Source organism: Alligator mississippiensis, chromosome 5 (genome assembly GCF_030867095.1).
Source record: "Alligator mississippiensis isolate rAllMis1 chromosome 5, rAllMis1, whole genome shotgun sequence".
NCBI lineage: Eukaryota > Metazoa > Chordata > Crocodylia > Alligatoridae > Alligator > Alligator mississippiensis.
In genome coordinates this window covers 193129489-193148928 of record NC_081828.1, presented here as the reverse complement: position 1 = coordinate 193148928, position 19440 = coordinate 193129489, and the positions used below count along the sequence as shown (strand labels likewise).

The 19440-nt window shown below is 46.1% G+C and overlaps 1 protein-coding gene across 1 annotated transcript in view; it reads right to left on the bottom strand.

The window, feature by feature from the left end:
* The window catches only part of CCDC7 (coiled-coil domain containing 7), a 213810-nt gene extending 198605 nt beyond the window's left edge, over positions 1-15205 (bottom strand). The window contains exon 1 of the mRNA XM_059729133.1: positions 15178-15205. The gene's annotated coding sequence lies outside the window, so the exon portion shown is untranslated. The remainder of the gene's footprint in view (positions 1-15177) is intronic.
* Between the last annotated feature and the right edge of the window lie 4235 nt (positions 15206-19440).

The following is a 19440-nucleotide window of genomic DNA, read 5'->3' as shown; positions in this document are numbered from 1 at the left end:
CTAGGGGTCATCTTAAATTCAGGGTCATCTTGGATTTGAGCAAATATAGTACGTGCAACATAGCATGTTCTGTGCAAAAAGAATCTTTGGAAAAAGGAGATGCCAGCCTCTAATAATCCTTTATTGAGCATATATGTACAGTGATATATGCCAAAATATGGAGAAACAAGAGCTTCGTAATAAAAGACTTAAGAATATTTTACTATAGGCAAATAGGCATATTTACCAGTAATTTTATACTCAGAAATGGGTATATCATTTTGCTGAAACATTTCAAAGTTTTCAGTCTAAGATACAGTCCTGGCATAGAACATTTCAGTTTGATAACTGCCTGTGACAGGAGGGACGTCAGGGTTGCCGTGCTCTCCCCTGCCGCCTCCTTTACTATGCCAAGCTGTCGTCTTGCACCCTCCTATTCTCCCCCGCCACGACTTTGATTGTATATATTTTTTATAGGGAGGCTGCCTTCCTTCTTGTTGGCCACAGTTGTCCAGTTACCTCTAGTTCTTCTACGGTAGTGTTTTCCATACTCCTCAGCCTTATGGGCTATGCATGGCTCCTACCACCCCAATACCACGCCCCAAGCCTCGCAGATGTAATGGACGTTGTTCTGTCCCTCTTTCCGTCTTCGCGCCCTCTTTAGCACGCAGGCTCTCTGCAGTCCCGTCTCTCTGTACCCTTCTCTCAGGGCCTTCTCAGTTACGCCGCCCTTCTCTGGGCTCACCACGCCTGCACTGGGGCTCCTCAGTAATGCTGCCCTTCTCTGGACTGGGGTCTATGCACCCTGAATGCTGTGCCCTCACTGGTGCTGGGGGTCCCCACTCTACTGTGAGTCCCCTATGAGGCCTTCTCCATCCCCTAATAGCCTCACCCAAGCCACCGGTTTCAAATAACACAAACATAAGCCCCTGGGCTATAACATAAACATAAGCTGCCCAGCTATAACTACACTCAAGCCTACCGGGGGCTTCTCTATCCCGCCATGGTAACCAATGCTGCTCTGGCTTTCAGGCTTCTTTTCTTGCAGGGAGCTCCTTTCTCTCTGGCAGTTGGTAGGGAACTCCCTCTGGCCTCCTGCCTGTGTTTTATATAGGAGCCAGGCCCTGCCCCTTCCTTCCGCTGACTAGACAGGTGTGGGTCCTTATCCCACTACTTGCCTCAGCAACCAGCACCTGAGGAGTCTTCCCTGCTCTCTCAGTAGCAGGCACCCTAGCTACACTGCCAAAAAGGCAGAAGGCAGGACAAGACTGTCACCTATGAAAATGTATAGCTCTGTGAACAAGTTAGTCTCTAAGGTGCCACACTGCCCTGCCTTTTGCCTGACTTCAGACTAACATGACTAACTACCTCTCTTGGTCAAAAAAGTGTTAAGTAAATGAAAATAAAAAATGTTAAGCAATCACAACCATAGGTATTGTTACCACTGGAAAACTGTTACTGTTCTGATTACAAGTATACAGTACTTTTTTTCCCCCCTCACAAAAAATTATAAAAATCACATTTGATTTATGAACAGAATAGACCTATACTAGGGCCCCTTACAATCAGGTTTTAATTACACTCATATGCCTAATTTTTGATTGACCCTCACAGCAATTTTGTCAACTTGTATGGAGGTTTGATTTATAATTGGAACAACATGGTAATTAACAGTAAGTTGGCATACAGTAGTGCTTTTCAATGAAGCATTAAGTAATTGAGCACGGAAGTTGGATACTTTGTAAGAATGCATTGCAAACTTCCAGTTCAAGAATTTGCTATCACCAAGCTATTTTTCAGCTTTTTAACTGACTGAAAAGAAGAGATGCAGAATCAACTAGGTAGCAAACATTGTGGAAAAGCTCTGCCTCAGGAGAAGAGAGGTTTCACTTTTCAGAGTTTCAGAAGAAAGAGAGAAAGAGAAGACCCTCTGTATGCCGGGCTGGGATGAGTGTATATACCAGTTTCCAGACTTTCTCCTATCATGGCCACCTTTATGATCATCTAAGATATTATAATAAAATTCAATCTGTTCTTCCGCCCAGGTTTATTTGGCTAACATTGTATTTTCTGTAACCTAGTTGCATTCTCCTCCTCACCCCATCCCTCTTATCCTGGGCTGTCTCTGCGGGAGACTGAATCAGGGTGAGCACCCCGGGCCCTGCACTTTGGGGGGCCCCGTGGAGCCAGGTGGAGCAGCTGCATGCAGCTGCTCACTACCTTTCCCCGTCCCCACCACCACTGATGCTGCTGCTGTTGGCTATGGCAGCTTTTTCGGATCCAGGGAGCGCAGGATCGGGGCAGGGTCTCGCGTGGGCTGATTTGCCCCAGGCCCCACGCCCTGCTTGGGTTAGCTCTGCTCTTATGTTAGTCCGTCACTCGGACACTCTGTATTTCCCTACTGGCTTTGTCATCTTTTTGGTTCATGACTCTTAACATCCACTAATAAAACTCAATTTTAGCTATTAGCTTGGAAGATGATTTATCACAAGTTGGGAGCAAGAGTAGGAAATGTGTATCTAAACATAAGAAGTCTTGAAAAAGGAATCAATCAACAGTTTCCAGACTTTTTCCTATCATGGCCACCTTTATGATCATCTAAAATATTATGACTCATAGGATCTCAAGTTTATTTATGCAAATACACAAAAAAACCCCCCACTAAACACCAAATCTGGCAAGAAGAACATCTGAACCACATAAGCCCCTCTGCATCAGCAAAGGTCCGCCTATGTCCAGATAACCTAGATTTTTGTGGGGGCTTTTTCATCATTACTTTGCAGGTATCTTTAATGATGATGCACTGACACTTTCCCACAGTAACCAAACAAATGCATTTTGCAGCTGCCCTGGCTATACAACTTTCTCCAGCCAGCCAATTTGACCCCCTTTTTGAGCTGTCCTGGATGACAATGAATACAGGTTTCCCTTACTTTACGCTATACTTGTGCTTCTAGAAAGTGGCACAACTCAAATTCACATAAAGGGAACCCACTTTACAATGTAACAAATAGGGCTAGGTTCCAAGACCTTGATTGTACTGACCCCCAGGCCCATTTCTACCACTTTTACAAGACAATTTTGGTACTCACCAACAGCACAGTACACACAAGCACAGGGAACTGTCATAATGGGGATGGCAACTACAGAAACACATCACAGACAACGAGTGAAGAGCACTGATCCACACAGGAGACTGTATTTTGGTATGCATCACTTCCACAATACACTGCACAAAGCAGCTGACTGCGGGCTTCCACTACACCGATCGCATATGAGTGAATTACCTTGCATATAACAATTTTTTGGTCTAAAAAGGGTCATCGCATAAGAGTGAATTCACACATACAGAACCCGCATAAAGCGAGGGAAATCTGTACCAGCAGTTGGGAGATAGTAGTTGCCTTCCTCTAAATCTAAAATAACTCTTCTTGCAGGTAAGAATTGCTGTTTGTTTAAATCCTTATCCTCTCTTCTTCCCAGTTAGGTTTGGGACAGGATTACCTTTGTAGAAAGAAAAATTTGTATTTCTCAAAAGTTATACGATTGGTTGCCTCTCCTCCTTAGCCTGCTACAAATGTTGAAAGGTCTGACTAGGGAGTTTCACATTAAAGCACCAAACAGTGTAAGAGAAAGCATTAATTTTGTGTGTGCCCTTATATATCCCAGGACTTAATTCTCACAGTCAAATGGACTGCCCTTGTCCTAGTGATGGACCTAGCAGACAGTAAAATAAAATCCTGAGAGAACTAATGCAATAACCTGGAGTTTATAACTATTATTATTATGCAACCAAAATGATTTCAAAGGGAAACTTGTATTGCAGGGAAGAGTTCTGCAATCAATTATGCAAGAACACTTGTGTAAAAAAAGCATAGAGACTGAACCACTGGGATTTCTTCTTCTTTATGGCTGTGGTGCTTGCCTTGGAGTGGGGTCAGCCTCTTATATTATCCAACTCCATTTGTTGGGGTCATCTGGTCAGATGCTCAGATCACTCATTATCTTTCCTAATGTTATCTAAGTTTTGGTCATCTGCTTGGCCTACTGCCAGTTGGGGTCTTTTGGTGGATAAATTTACACAGTAGTCTCTCTCTGAGAGAAAACTCACAGAATCTCTTTGCAAAACTATCAACTCTAAGGGATTCCTCTCAGGGTATTATTCTCCCTGGAAAAAGAAGATTTTGTTATAGCAACTAGCTACCTCTGACACTTAGAAGTCTTGTCACATTGTTGCTTTAACAGCTGGTGATTTGTACAACTTAAATTAACTGAGTGAAAAAGTGCCAAGAGTTGGCCAAATATCAGTCAGCCTCAGTATACTAGGCTAAAGTGCAAGTGTATTACTAGAGTTACCCTCTTGTAAGTAAATATGAAATAATTGAAGGTCATTCTTGGCATTTTAGTAATGTTCAGCAGAAAAATGCTAGTTCACTGATGAAAAGCTCCTGGATTGTTTTTCCTGTTGCAAACAGCAAAACAGCTCCTCAAATACCATCAGCATCTGGGCTACGACATTCATATCCAGGGTCTTGATTTGTGCCCATTTTTAATTTCCCCTTCCAGGATCTAATTACTGTGACTGGTTCTGTGACAACCACTACTCCCAAAAAGATGACAGGTATAAAGGAAGAATCAAGAGATGCCAAAACTTATTGCTGCTGATTGGTAGTCATTGCTGTTTGTAAATATGATGGAGGGTGCAACTGCAAAGATGAATTAGTACAAGACTGCAAAGATTGTAGTGCCCTACTATCTAGAAATTAATATAAAAGGAAGACAGAGGAGCACAGCACCCTCCTCACTGCCTCTGTTTCAATCTACTTGAATCATTGTGTCACAACCCAAGGGTATGATTTTTGTTTGTGTGCGCTTCGGCACTGCTAAATTGTTTCCCACCTCTCGTAGCTTTCTTTGCAGGGTGCATTTCTTAGTTGCAAAAAGAGAAGTGCACGCTGCAAGGAGTTCCCGCCATTCGTATTCAAACTTGCGTCCCACTATTGGCCAGTTCTAAATTATTCCCACGTGGCGGCTAGCGATTGGCTTGCTAGCCGTATAAGAGACTTGAGCGGTTTCCGCCCAAGTTGGAGAACTCCACGACTATCAGGAGGAGGAGAACTTCACATCTCGTGAAGATCTCTAAGCGCTGCGGAGCCTATCGGACCCAGCGTGCATCTCAAGAAGGCTATAGGGGTCTGATCAGCCTCTTGCCTCGCCCCGTCGCCGCCTGATCCCTCGACGTACCCTTCCCTGCGCGCAAGTTCCACGGAGCCTAGCAAACTTCGTGTGAGTCTATTCAGAGCTCTTTGCTTCGAGTACTTTCTTTGGTTGACACGACAGGCTCGCGGTTTAGAGCTTTCAACCGGATTGGGAAGGAATTCTAGTCCGCCTCTCTTCTTTTCTGTCTGTAACTGCAACTCAAGCAAGTTTTCCTGCCTGCACCGTGACCATCTTCGGTGTAAGTAAAATAATCTTTAATCAACCACTAAGCGTCCGTGCCTAATTCTAGCGTGCCGCCTGCCTTCCCCGACCCAGTGTGTCCGAGCTGCTGGCCACAGCCCACTGCACGAAACCCCCCCCCGCCCCCGAGGGCCTTGGACCGCTCCCGGCCCGCACACATTGTTTATGTCTTTATAAGACATTAAAAATATACTGAATAGGCTAAAACTTTGAAAAGTTTCATACTGTTCTGTCGTCTGTGAGGTTCTCAAGGAAGATAAAACAAGCCTCCAGATATAGGACAAGATTGATTAGATCTTGAATTCAGGGGATCACAGATGTCTTCAGACTATTGCCCTACCAATATTCAAGTTCACTCTAGCAGAATGCTGGCACACTCGGCAAGGAGGAAGAGGGCAGAGGATTGTAGTATCCCTGGAAGAAGTTCGCATTTTGTGATCCTTGTGTACACCCTATCAACACTACATCAAAACCTCTGTCTATGCCAACTGTTGGAAAAGTTTTGCTGCCTCAAGCCAGAATGGCCCCATGGAGTTCCCAGGCAGGCTAAGGCTAGGACCTCATTGCCACTGCTGCTGTTCCTCCTTGCTGCTGTTGCTTCTCCTGGCAATCTGGCTATGGCACAGCACATGAAAGCTCCTGGCCACCTATCCATAGTGCTATGCAACATGACACTCTGCCAAGTACCACCAGTGCCAGATGCCTCTGAAGCCCCATTCCCAAAGACCAGATCCAACAGTTTTGTGAGCCAGATCCAGCCCAAGGGCCATAGCTTGACAAACCCTGGTCTATGCTAATTAATTTTAAAGGTCTAATCTAAAAAAGGGATTTAATTCTATCATGCCTTTAGCATGTTAAAGACAGTTTAGACAAATAAAAAAAAAAAAAACAAAAAACTTTCAAAATGACTCATTTAGAAGATAGTAGTTAACATGCTGATATCACACCTTTCAGGGACAAAGCCTGCATGTTCAAACATTTGCCAGCAAAATCTTCAATCAGCAGTTATTTAGAGTGGATCCTATAAGGGAATTCTTTAAAGGGGGGAAATAGAATCCTTCTGTTTCCAATGAATTTATTTCCTGTATTCACTCCCTCTTCTTCTTAAGCTAGCCATGTCTGTTTGATCTGTTACCACAGATGGTTTTACAGTGAGGAACTTAGGCTAGCATCCAGGATTAAGGACAACAAAAAGTCCTTTTTCAAGTACAGTGGGAGGAAGAAGCCACCATCAGGCAATGTAGGGCCGCTGCAAGATGCAAACGGTAATCTTGTGGCTACGCCAGACAAGAAAGCTGATATTTTTAACAGTTTCTTTGCCTCTGTTTTCTTGAGCAGGGACTGGGATATCCCACCTACCAGAGGTAGGGACAATCTTGGGGATAGCTTTGTCAGGCCTTCAGTCAGCGCAGATGTAGTTAGGCGTCTTCTGGAAGGGCTAGACATTTTTAAATCTGCAGGTCCAGATGCCCTTCACCCAAGGGTGTTGAGGGAGCTGGCAGGGGTCATTGCAGAGCCCTTGGCCTGGCTGTATGAGCATTTGTGGTCATCTGCCCAAGTGCTGGGAGATTGGAAACTGGCTAATGTGGTCCCAATTTTCAAGAAAGGGAGGAAGGAGGACCCAAGTAACTATAGGCCTATAAGCCTCACCTCGGTGCTCAGGAAGATCTTGGAGAGAATCATCAAGGAGCACATCTGTGGGGGGTCTGCAGGGGAGATCATGCTCAGGAGCAACCAGCATGGATTCATCAAAGGCAGGTCCTGCCTGACCAACCTGATTGCCTTTTATGACCAAGTAACTAAATCCTTGGATGATGGTGTCACCATGGACATGGTCTTTCTAGACTTTAAGAAGGTCTTTGACACTGTCTCTCACCCCATCCTCATCAATACATTTAGTGACTGTGGCATTGATGCCTACACAGTTGGATGGGTAAAAAAATTGGCTGATGGGGCGCACTTGGAGAGTAGTGGTGGACGGGTGGTACTCAACCTGGCGAGATGTGAGCAGTGGGGTACCCCAGGGCTCGGTCCTCGGGCCCACACTGTTTAACATCTTCATCAGTGGCTTGGAAAGCACGCTGTCCAAATTTTCTGATGACACTAAGATGTGGGGCGAGGTGGACCCACTTGAAGGGAGAGAGAGGCTGCAACTAGATTTAGACAGACTACAAAAGTGGGCAGATGAGAATAGGATGGGGATCAATGTAGATAAATGCAGGGTGCTGCACCTTGGGAGAAGGAATCCCCAGCATACATACAGGCTGGGGAGTTCCCCTCTTGAAAGCACAAAGGCAGAGTGGGATCTTGGAGTCATTATTGACTCCAAGATGAACATAAGCCACCAATGCCAGACCGCAGTCAGCAAGGCCAGCCATACCTTGTCATGCATCCAAAGGTGCATCTCAAGCCGGTCCAGAGAGGTGATACTCCCCCTCTATGTGACATTGGTCAGGCCGCAGTTGGAGTACTGTGTCCAGTACTGGGTGCCACACTTCAAATGGGATGAGGACAGCCTGGAGAGGGTTCAGAGGAGGGCCACCTGCTGGGTGAGAGGGCAGCAGGACAGGCCCTATAAAGGAGAGACTGAGGGACCTGAACCTGTTCAGCCTCAGCAAGAGGAGGCTGAGGGGGGACCTGCTGGCTGCCTACAAACTCATCAGGGGAGATCAACAGCAAATAGGAAGAGCCCTTTTCTCCCCAGCACCACCTGGGGTGACAAGGAACAATGGCCATAAACTGATGGAGAATAGGTTTAGGTTAGAGATCAGAAGGCAGTATTTTACAGTTAGGGTGGCCAAAATCTGGAACCAGCTTCCCAGGGAAGTGGTCCTCACCCCTACTTTGGGCAAATTCAAGAGGAGGTTGGATGATCACCTGTCTGGGGTCTTGTGACCCCAGCATTCATTCCTGCCTGTGACAGGGGGTCAGGCTAGATGATCTGTTCAGGTCCCTCCTGACCCTAGCTACTATGAAACTATGAAATGCAGTACACACACAACCCTCCTATTTCTCCTTGTTATGCTGTCTCAGAAAAATATGTACTTGCCTATTAATGTTTTCTGTGACTTGGTTAAAGGAGCAGTACTATTTAACCTTCAGGGTAAATAATGTTCAGTAAAAGATCAAAAAATGTTCTGAGTAACAGGCAAATATAGATTAGACTAACCAAAGTTATTCCAACTATCTAAGAATTTATCTGACAGAAGCAGGAAATAAATAAAGCATCTTCTGGGAGAGTGTGAATTCCTACATTGCGATCAGCTGCCAACTGTCTGTCTGAACAGTGAGAAGAAAACTTATCAATGTGTTCCTCTTACCAAGTAACAGAAGGAAATGGAGTTTAAATGCATTCAAAGGCTGTAACGTTAACTAGACAATGCTACCAAAATACTACCAGATTAAGGTAGTCGCTGCCAGGACTAGAGTGACTAAGTTCAGTGATTGCTAGGCACACAGCTAATTCCTCGGTACAAGAACACACCACTGGGTGTTTTTTTTCTTTGTTTTTTTATTTATTCATAAGTAATATACAAATTGCATTGAAGAAAAGAACAGTTCTTTTGTTGTAGATGGATACAGATATGCAAGTTATCACTGAAGTTGGAATAATACATGTTCCAAAAAAGGATAAGGAGTATTCTATTAGCTACTGGGGGGAAAAGATGTATTAAAAAAGTGAAAGATAAATAAGAAGCATAACTGTCTTAATAAGACTGCTCCAATTCAACATTATGTTAGCTGTCAAGAACCTTCGGTGATACTGATAACGCACCTCATTTCAAGCCTTGCACTAAAAAAAACCAAAAAGTCTGCATTTGCCAAAGAAATAGAATGGAAAAGAGGATATGAAAGCTTTTCTTAATAATCACAATGACTCTTGCCAACAAGCATTAAATTGCAGAAAACCTTTCTGTATAAGCCAGTTATAGAAACACTTAATTGTCAAAGCACATTGCTTGTACTTAAAGTTTTATTATTACATTGCCACCATTCAAACAGCTTTACATTTTGGTCTGCATGCATTTATGTTAAGAAAACCAATTTTCAGGTATGTGTACTTCATTAGTAAGAATTCAGTCTTTTCTAAACGTTAATATAGGAAATCTCTGCTGTAATAAAGTGTAAATCTGGGTTGAGATTATAAACGAACAAAAGGGAAGTGAGTAACATGCCTTTTGGTATTATGTGGTCTGCAAACAGTTTTATATTTAAAATGCTGCAGAGGATGAGATCTAATTTATGGAATACATGCTTTCTGTTCTAATTCTGATCCCTATTAAAGATAAGTACTTTACATCTTCTACCAACAGGTTATATTTAATTTACACATTATTCAGTGGAACTGTTGCTACCTCTAGCAACAAGTTTCACTTGATTCTCTTGGCTAAAATTTCAGAAGGAAAAAAAAAATGGTTTCCAAGAAGATCTGTATTGGCCTATTACTTTTCCAAATCTGAAAATGACTCAGATCAAGTGATAAGGTATTAGATTGTTTTATTCCAACCTCTAATAGTTATTTGTCCAAGTCAGTAAACCATTGTTCAAGACAATTTAGACCACTGGTTCTCAACATTTTTAGCCTAAAGGCATCCTTCCATAACTTGGTTGAATTTCACAGAACCCCAGTTGAGAATCTTTGAGCTAGAATCTAAGTGTAGAAAAGATATGGAGGGGTATCTTATTAGCTGGAAAGACAGAAATACTGCTGTAGCTGATGTCAGATAAGGGTGGTGGGGACAGAACCTAACCCTGTTGTGCCCTGCCACTGTCTGCCTGCTCCCTCCCCATCCCCTGGTCTGTACTTGAGAGGGGAAGGGGCTTCACCCCCCAACACTGAAGCTGCTCCTGTGGCATCATATGCTGTTAATGGTCCCCATAGCCTCTACTGCCAGTCCTGGGAGAAGCAGAGGGAAAAGTCAGGCTGCAAAGCATGGCTCTGGCCCCACATCTACTTGCCCGCAGTAAACTAGAGGCTACCAGGCGGTGGGGAAGGGCAGAGAAGGGTAGCAGTGGCAGCAGTCCCCAGAGGATCAGCTGCAGGCATTGCTGGGGTAGCTGGAGCATTTTCAGGAAACCAGATGGGTGTGGGACTGGCAGGAGGATAGCATTTACCTCCTCACACAGGGGCTGGGTAGCATGGTACCCTTATTAGGATCTCATGGCACCCCAGGGTTGAGAATCACTGATTTAGAGTCTGCAAAAACAGGTTGAATGGTATAGCAAGGATAACAGGAAGGGAATAATAAAGACAGTAATTAACAAGATGAAGGTGTGGCATCAGAACAAGAGGTGAAATGAAGGAAAAGATGACCTACCCTTTCTGGGTCCGCTGCTCAACAGTGAAAATGATCTATTAACAGAAAATGTAAGAAAAGCCGTGCTGCTCAGTGACTATTTTGCCTCAGTCTTCACAACAAAAACAATTTGCAGCTGTCCCAGGGGAGCTGGGGTTGCAGGAGGGCCCCAGGCCAAAGGAGAGCCTCACTTACCTTCTGCAGAGCCCGAAGAACAGGAGGAGATGCGCACAGCAAAACCGCCATCACAGCTGATCAGCTGTGCTTATATTCAGCTGTGGCCGGGCAGCGTGGGCGGGAGATGCTGTCTGGCGGAAATAAAGAGCTGCCCCGAGGATGCGGCGGGGCAGCAGACAAGCAGAGGCTTGAAGAGAGAGCCCTCACCCAGAGCGGCTCAGCTGCCGCATCAGGCAGCGTGGGAAGTTGGGGGAGGAGTCAGGAGAGGCTCCGACAGCGGAGCTGACATTCGGCAGTGACGCCGACAAGAGAGCCGGCAGGAAAGCCGGCAGTAACACCAGCAGAGAAGCCAGCAGCGAGGCCGACAGCAGAGCTGATGGAGTCGGCAGTGACGCCATCAGTAGAGGTGGCAGCAAAGCCAGGAGCGACACCGGCGGAGGAGCTGGCGGAGATGCCTGCAGCAGGGCTCAAAGCAAAGCTGGGAGAGAGGCCAGCAGCAACATCGGCAGAGACTCCAGCAGCAGCACCCGCAGCAGAACCAGCAGCGGCACCAGCGGAGGAACTGGTTACAGACGCCGAGGAAGCAGCATCCAGGCAAGCCGGCGCTGGGATCAAAGAGTGAACCTGCAGTAAAGCCTTGGAGAGGAGGTAACAGGGGTGTGGCCAACGGGGCCCCATCGGGTGTCGCCAGAGGGCAGCCGAAGGCCCAAGGAGGGATGGAACAAGTGGCGGACAGGGCCCACTACAGCCCTAGGATAAAAGGCTGGGACTCGATACCCAAATAGGGTAAGCCACCAGGGCTGTGGAACCAGGCACAGGGAAGCCACAGGGCCCATAGGCCAGAAGCACCCTTCATGGCCTCCTGGGCCAGTAGCTTAGTGCTTCAGCTATGACGGTGGTGGGATTGGCACATCAAGTCACAGGGTGATTGGTATAGGGCGCTAGGGATACGGATTGGTGGGACCAGGTCCGAGGACTTCGAGGTCCATACATCGAGGCCTGAAGACACTGGCACGTGGCTGGCAGGCCGTGGGAAGAGGTTGGGTAAAGCTAAGAACGCCCAAGGGGCCCAAAGACCAGCAACCCGAGGTGGCAAGTGGCAGGGGTGTAGGGGAGGTCGGAGCCCTGTGAGTGCCCACCGGGAGGCATGACAACCCTGGAGGCTGCCTTGAAGGGGAACCCCTCCACTGAGGTAACATTCAAAGTCGTGGCAGACAAGTCAAGGGGATTCCCTGACGTCAGCTGGGGTAGCCTTTAGGGTCCACCCACAAGCCCAGGACAGGCGTGATCAATAGTCCAGGCTAAGGCTGTATGAGACCGCTTAAATTGAACAGAGGCGGGCACAGCAGCCAAATAGCTAACAAAATTAATACAGACAGACAAAGAGAAGGGCACACCACATCACAATAAATAAACAGCACACCAGAGAACTTTTGACAAACTTGCATGAAATTAATAGCCTGACAAAATTCATCCCAGGGTGTGGAAGGAACTAAAGGAACTGCCTGAAGAAAACTTGAGTCAACAGCAGTAATATTGAAGTCATGGATAATAGGCAATATCCCAGGGGACCATGGATAAATCTAGGATTTTGAACAGGGGGTGCAGACAGTGAGATGCATCATCCTATAAAATACAACAGATATTTTTCTCCAGTTAAAATGAATCTAGAAGTTTTACTAATGTGCTAGGGGCTTAAAGCTACATTATTCAGTTGAAGGCCAAAGCAAAAACAAATATAATTTTATTAGAATGTGCACTAATTTGCTATATCATCTATTATATAAAAAAAACAACAAACTAGGCAAAATAATGAAAAGTTGTTGTTTCATTAGTCCTGTAATCACTAGAATTAAATCTACATCTCTTTCAGACTCATAAAACAATTTTAACTTTCTTGAGCATCCTGACAGGCCCATCCAAAGCTTCACTGACATTTATTTTCACACCTGAGTTAATGTTCACCCCAGTTAAAAACAGTCTGCAGGCCTGTGAAAAAGGAGCTACATTACCAGCAGGCACTAGCAGACAACAACTGGCAGAAGAAAAGATAGCTTAATTAGTGGAACATCAAGAGCATTAAAAAGGAGAGGGTCATTACCACTTGTGGAACGAAGTATTTAGAAGGAATCGGGTAGGTTATAATAAGCCATGAAGTCAACTGACTCCCTCACTACTTCCTGAATGGAGATCCTCTGCCACTGCCAGGCAACTGTTTTTAAGCTGTGGGTAGACCAGGAATCAAAGAGGGTGCAACTACACTACTGCATCTGCCATGTCTCCCTCCCTGCAGGGGACTAGAGACAGGCTAATAGATTTCATAGACATTAGAGCTGGAAGGGACCTTGGAAGATCATTGAGTCCAGCCCTCTGCCTGAGGGGCAGGAAGTCAGCTGGGGTCATAGGATCCCAGCAAGATAAGCATCGAAATTTCTCTTGAAGGTGTTCAATGTAGGTGCTTGAACCAACTCCAATGACAGGCTATTCCAGACCTTGGGGGCTCAGACAGTGAAGAAGTTCTTCCTTATGTCCAGCCTGAAACAGTCTTGCTGGAGTTTATAACCGTTCGACCTTGCCATCCCTTGGGGTGCTCTGGTGAACAATTGTTCCCCCAGATCCTGGTGCACACCCCTGATAAACTTATAGGTGGCCATCAGATCACCCCTGAGTCTGCGCTTTTCCAAGCTAAAAAGTCCCATAGGTCTCAACCTATCGTCTTAAGGTCTGTTTTCCTGACTTCTGATCATGTGCGTGGCTGTCCTCTGCACCTTCTCAAGCTTCTCCACATCCTTTTTGAATTGTGGAGCCCAAAACTGGATGCAGTTCTCCAGCTGCGGCCTCACCAAGGCCGAGTACAATGGGAGAATGACGTCCTGGGATTTGCTTGAGAAGCATCTGTGGATGCAAGCCAGCATTTTGCTTGCTTTACTAGTGTGACAGGTCGTCTTGCTGGGCCGCCCTCAACGTGGCCCCTTCACCTGTCTCTGGGCAACCGCCCGCCTTGTCTTGCCTGCCACATCTTGATCTTAATTAATTAATTAGCGGGAGGCTGCCCTTGTCCTGCACCGCTACTAGGGGGCGCTGTCTGCAGCTCCTTTCCTCCCCAATACCGCAGCCCAAGCCTCATGGATATAATCACTGTTGTCTTAATTCTATTCTCTCCCTATATGGCCCCTTACCGTTTTCCCTGGGCCTTCTTTCTTGTGCTGCCCCCTTCCTGGGGCTTTCTGGTGCCCAACTTGGGCCTCCCTACAATGCAGCCCCCTATCTGGGGCTCCCAGCACCCCAACTTGGGCTCCGGATACTGCCCTCTTATCTGGGGCTCGCCATGCCCCACTTGGGCTTCTCTGTAGTGCTGCCCCCTTTCTGGGGCTTTCTGTTGCCCCCACTTGGGCACAGTGAGCCCCTGGAAGGGGGCAACATTGAGAAGCCCAACTTGGGCTTCCTAGTAAACACAGCCCCCTATCAGGGCTCCCAGTGCCCAAACTTGGGCTTCTCAATAAAATGGCCCCCTTTCTGGGGCTCTCCGCACCCACACTTGGGCTTCTTAATCCTGCGGCCCCCTCTCTGGGACTCACTGTGCCCAACTTGGGCTTCCTATAAATGCGGCCCCCTATCAGGGGCTCCCAGTGCCCAAACTTGGGCCTTGAAATAATACTGCCCCCTATCTGGGGCTCTCCGTGCCCACACTTGGGCTTCTCACTAAGATGGCCCCCTTCCTGGGGCTTGCTGTGCCCACACTTGGGCTTCTCAGTCCTGCGACCCCCCTTCTGGGGCTCGCCGTGCCCACACTCGGGCTTCTTAAAATGCTGCCCCCTGTCTGAGGCTCTCTGTGCCCACACTTGAGCTCCTCCTTAGTGCTGCCCCCTTTCTGGGGCTTTCTGTGCCCAACTCAGGCTTCTCAACAATGCACTCCCCCTCTCTAGGGTTTGCCATGCCTGCACTTGGGCTCTTCAAATGCCCCTCTCCAGGGCTGGGGTCTATGCACCCCGTAAACTGCACCCTTACTGGCGCCCGGATCCCCACACTACTGTGGGTCTCCTATGACGATACTGCGCCCTCACTGGCGCTAGGGCCCCACACCCCTGTGGGTCCCTATGAGGCCTCCTCCAACCCCCAATAGCCTCACCCAAATCACCGGTTTAAACAACAACAAAACACAAGCCCCTGGGCTGTAACATAAATGGAAGCCACGTGGCTAAAACAACATTGCTCAAGCCTCTGAGCTGCTATGAGCTGTTGCTACGGTCAGGCTTTTCCTCACCTCCTGCCTTAGGGAGCTCCTACCTCTCTGGCTGCTGGCAGTGAACTGCCCCAGGCCTCTGCTTCTGGGCTTTATAAGGGCCAGGCCCTGCCCCTTCCGGTCAGCTGACTCATTAGTTGCCCCGGCAACCCACAGCTGTGCTCCCTGATCACCGCTAGGGCTTCTTCTCTAGCAGTTTTTCTTTCCTCAGGCACAGGGCACCCCAGTGCTCTGTGACAACTAGCCACAGCATTACATTGAAGGCTCACGTTCATCTTGTAGTCAATCATGACCCCCAAGTCCCTTTCATCCGTAGTGCTAGCCAGCGTAGCACCGCCAAGCCTATAAGGATGCTGCAGGTTTTTCCTCCCAAGGTGGAGAACCTTGCATTTTTTGGTATTAAACACCATTAGGTTCTCATCCGCCCATTTCAAGGTCAGCCTGGATCACCCTCCTGTCCTCAGGTGGGGATGCTTTACCCCAGAATTTGGTATCATCGGCAAACTTGGCTAGTCTGCTTCTGACTCCAATGTCCACATCATTAATGAAGATGTTGAACAATATAGGTCCAAGGACAGAGCCGTGGGAGACCCCACCGGTCACAGGGCACCATGATGATTGACTTCCATCAACCACCACCCTCTGAGTCCGACCACGGAGCCAATTCCCCAGCCAGAAGATCGTGGTCCATCTTTTAAAAGGAGGATGTAGGGTAGAGGTGGGCAGTTATTTCACCTAGCGGGCTACTTAACAGGTTTTGGTGAGCTGTCTGGTTGTACATAAAATTCATGGTGAAGATATAATTTTAACAAATTATAGATAAAAAAACAAATCATATGCTAAAAATCAAGCATCTACTATAACACATTTTAATTTTATTTTTAAAAATACTTTGTCTTGACTTATGTTTTTTTGAGTAGTGTGTATAGAGGAGATTGCACAGTAGCTCAAAATAAAGTCTTACTCTTGTATATTGAAAATTAGGTTAAGGAAAAGCAAAGAAACTGACTCATTTGGAAAAAATGAAGTCTCTGATGTGTGTTAACCAGAGAATTGAAGGAAGGCATCATCTCTGTTGTTCCTCTGCTCTGATGGCCTCATTTTCAACTCGGGCTCTGGGTGTTTGAGGCAGCTTCCCCATGAGCACCTTTGACACTGCCATAGGCTCTTGAGCCCCCAGCAGGCAAGGTACCACCAGCCCAGCCTGAGAGGGGCACTGGGGCCCGAGGGCAGCTCACATAGAGCCTGCTACGTGGTGCCAGGTGGGTGGGTGGCCAGGTCTGCTTCTGCCCAGCATCCCTAGCAGTGCCAACAGAGGCCAGAGTTGCCACCCACACTACCCGCCCACTGACCAGATAGAATCAATTGGTGGGCTGAGTATGTCCCATGGGCCATGTTTAGCCCATCCCTGGCCTAGGGAATCAAAACCCAGCCAATCTGACTTCAATACTTGGGAATTTATTAGAACAAATTATAAAATAATCAATTCGTAATAAATGGAGAAGGGCAATTAGTAGCAGTGAACATGGATTTGTTAATAACAAATCTTGCCAAACCGAGAAATATGGGGCTAGATAAAATTACTGCCCGGTGGATGCATAATTAGCTGAATAACAACAAGTAGAGTGATTATAAAGGGATAAATATCAGAATGGCACTCGACTTTAAGTAGGATCGATGTTGTGGGTCCTGTGCTGTGTAGCACTTTTATTAATGGCTTGAATGAAGGAATCAAGAACTTCCTGATAAAGTTTCCAGATGATACAAAATTAGGAGGACTTGTACGTGGCAGGATAGAATAAGAATTCAAAAAGTTCCTGACACATTGGAGTACTGGGCACTAGGCAACAGAATTAATTCAGAAAGGAAAAATATAAAGTGTTTCACCTAGAGAAGAAAAAACAGATACTCAGATTAAGAATGGGAGATGATAAATTAGGCAGCAGTGTTCCTGAGAAAGATTGGAGGGTGTTGATAGATCTCAGGTTCAATATAAACCAGCAGTGTAAAGAAGTCACTAAAAAGGCAATTCAATTTTGGGATGCATTAACAGGAATACCACATGTGAGGCACTGGAGGTGACAATATCATTCTACACAGCCCTGGTTAGACTTCAGATGGGGTACCGTGTACATTTCTGGGCTCTGCAATTTACTAAGAAGCAGAGAAATTTAGAGGGGATCCAGAGATGAGTAAAGAAAATGATGAAGCAGTTAGAATGCAAACTATGAGAGGGAAGGTTAAGAGAACTTGGTATATTTAGTTTGGCAAAAAGGAGATTAAGTTGGGGTGGGGGGAGGGAGGGCATACAATAGCAGTCTTTATATATTTGAAAGGCTGCCATAAAAGAGAGAGGGAACAACTGTTCCCCCCTTGCTATGGAGGGCAGGGCACAAAGCAGTCAGTTTAAGCTGTAGTCAAGCCGATTTAAATTAAATCTCTGAAAAACTTCCTTACTACCAGAAGAGTAGGACAATGGAACAAGCTGCCCACAGACATCGTAGAATCTCCTGCACTTGGAGGTTTTCAAGATGAGAATGGTATGGGACAAGAATAACACATTCTGCATTTGTTCAGGGGGCTGAACTAGATGACCCTGGCTTCCTTCCAGCCAATTTAGTTTATCTGATTTAGTGATTCTATGGTGGTACTATTAAAATCAATTACATTCATTTCTCACTTCCAAATTAACCAGATTTTTTGTTGTCATTCAAGCTCCGGTGAAATGGGTTTGTTTAAAAAATGTAAGATTTTTTTCCAGTGTTTTTCCTGCTTAACAGACCAAGGCCTTCTTTACTAGCACTTTTGTGCTCCTACTCAGGACCACAGCTTCCACCTACTCTCCTGCATGCAGTCTATTCCAGTGCTTCTCAAACTATCTGATGTGGCAGACTGGCAATTTTTTTTCCAGTGGGCCAGGGACTGGTGCCCAGTTCAGCTGGTAGCAGCAACTGCATGTAACAGCACTACACAAATGCACAACCAGCTGTTTCTTTTTCTTTCCTCACCTTGCATGATGTGACTTCACCTGGAGTGTTGGAACGTACAAACTGTGGCCTATGACATATCAATGTTATGCTTCTGAAAATATATTTCTTTCTTTCCTGGCAACTCGCTGCAGACCAGCGACCGGTGGCTCGTGGACCGGCACCAGTCTGCAGATCACCACTTTGAGAAGCACTGGTCTATCCAACCTACTGACATTACACTTAAGTCTGGCCTGCAATTAGGGAGAAAACAAAAGTCACACACTTTGTTTTTTACTCAAGCAATGAAGCTAACATTCAAATTAATGGTATATTTTCTTTACTGGGCTGTGTGTCTATAAATGTCATAACTTTTGAAGGCCACTCAATTACAGATTATCAGGGAATATTCCAGGCACAACTGAACTATTCTATTAATTTTGGTGCAAATCAGAAAAATAGAAAGGGAGAAACAGTTGTATAGGGAGTCCCTGTCAACTGGTTAGCAGAAGCCAGTGATTTAAAACATCTCCATAAATTACTATAAATCAAAGAATCAGTGTATAGCAGCTACTGACATATGCTACCATAGCAGTGTCCCTTACTTAATTGGCACTGATCTGTCCAATGTAGTTTAAAATAATGACTTCTCTCTTAAACACAAAGAAAAGAACTGAGAACGATGGGTGCCATACCAATCCTCTGGCATTGGGAGAAGGGAGTACCCTGACACAGGAGGATGAGAAACTGAGGAATCACTCGCCTCTTGGGAAAAGGTGGGAAGAGGGAACCCTGACAAGGGAGGAATGAGATGCACAGAACAGCTGGCATGGGGATGGGGAGAACAATGTACACAAAGCCCTATGGTAATGGAAATACCCTATGGAAATAAGGGTAAACTAGAGTCATTCTTTAAAAGGTGAGAACAGGATGAGAGAGCAGTGGCATATGGATTCCTCTCAAGCATATAGGGATACAGGGGCACTTTCCCGCAGCTGGACTCCTCCTATAATTAGGAGTCCAGCTGCCACTTCTCTTCCAGCCTGGGGAAGACAAGGGGAGCAGGGTAGGGGTCATGTTCAGTCTAGAGGCCCTGTACACTCTCTCTCTCGGTGATTTCCCAAAAGTTTGCCTACAATTCACAGTGGTAGAAATGAATACCTGTCCAATTAGGAGCAAATTAAGAGCAAACCACTCAGCTAATTTTCAAGAGCACTGCTTTTCCATTTCACTAGAGCTCATCACCAGTCCTGTGCAACTGACTGGGAAAGCTGTACCCTTTAAAATAAATGGAAATATTTGAATGATAAGAAGGAAG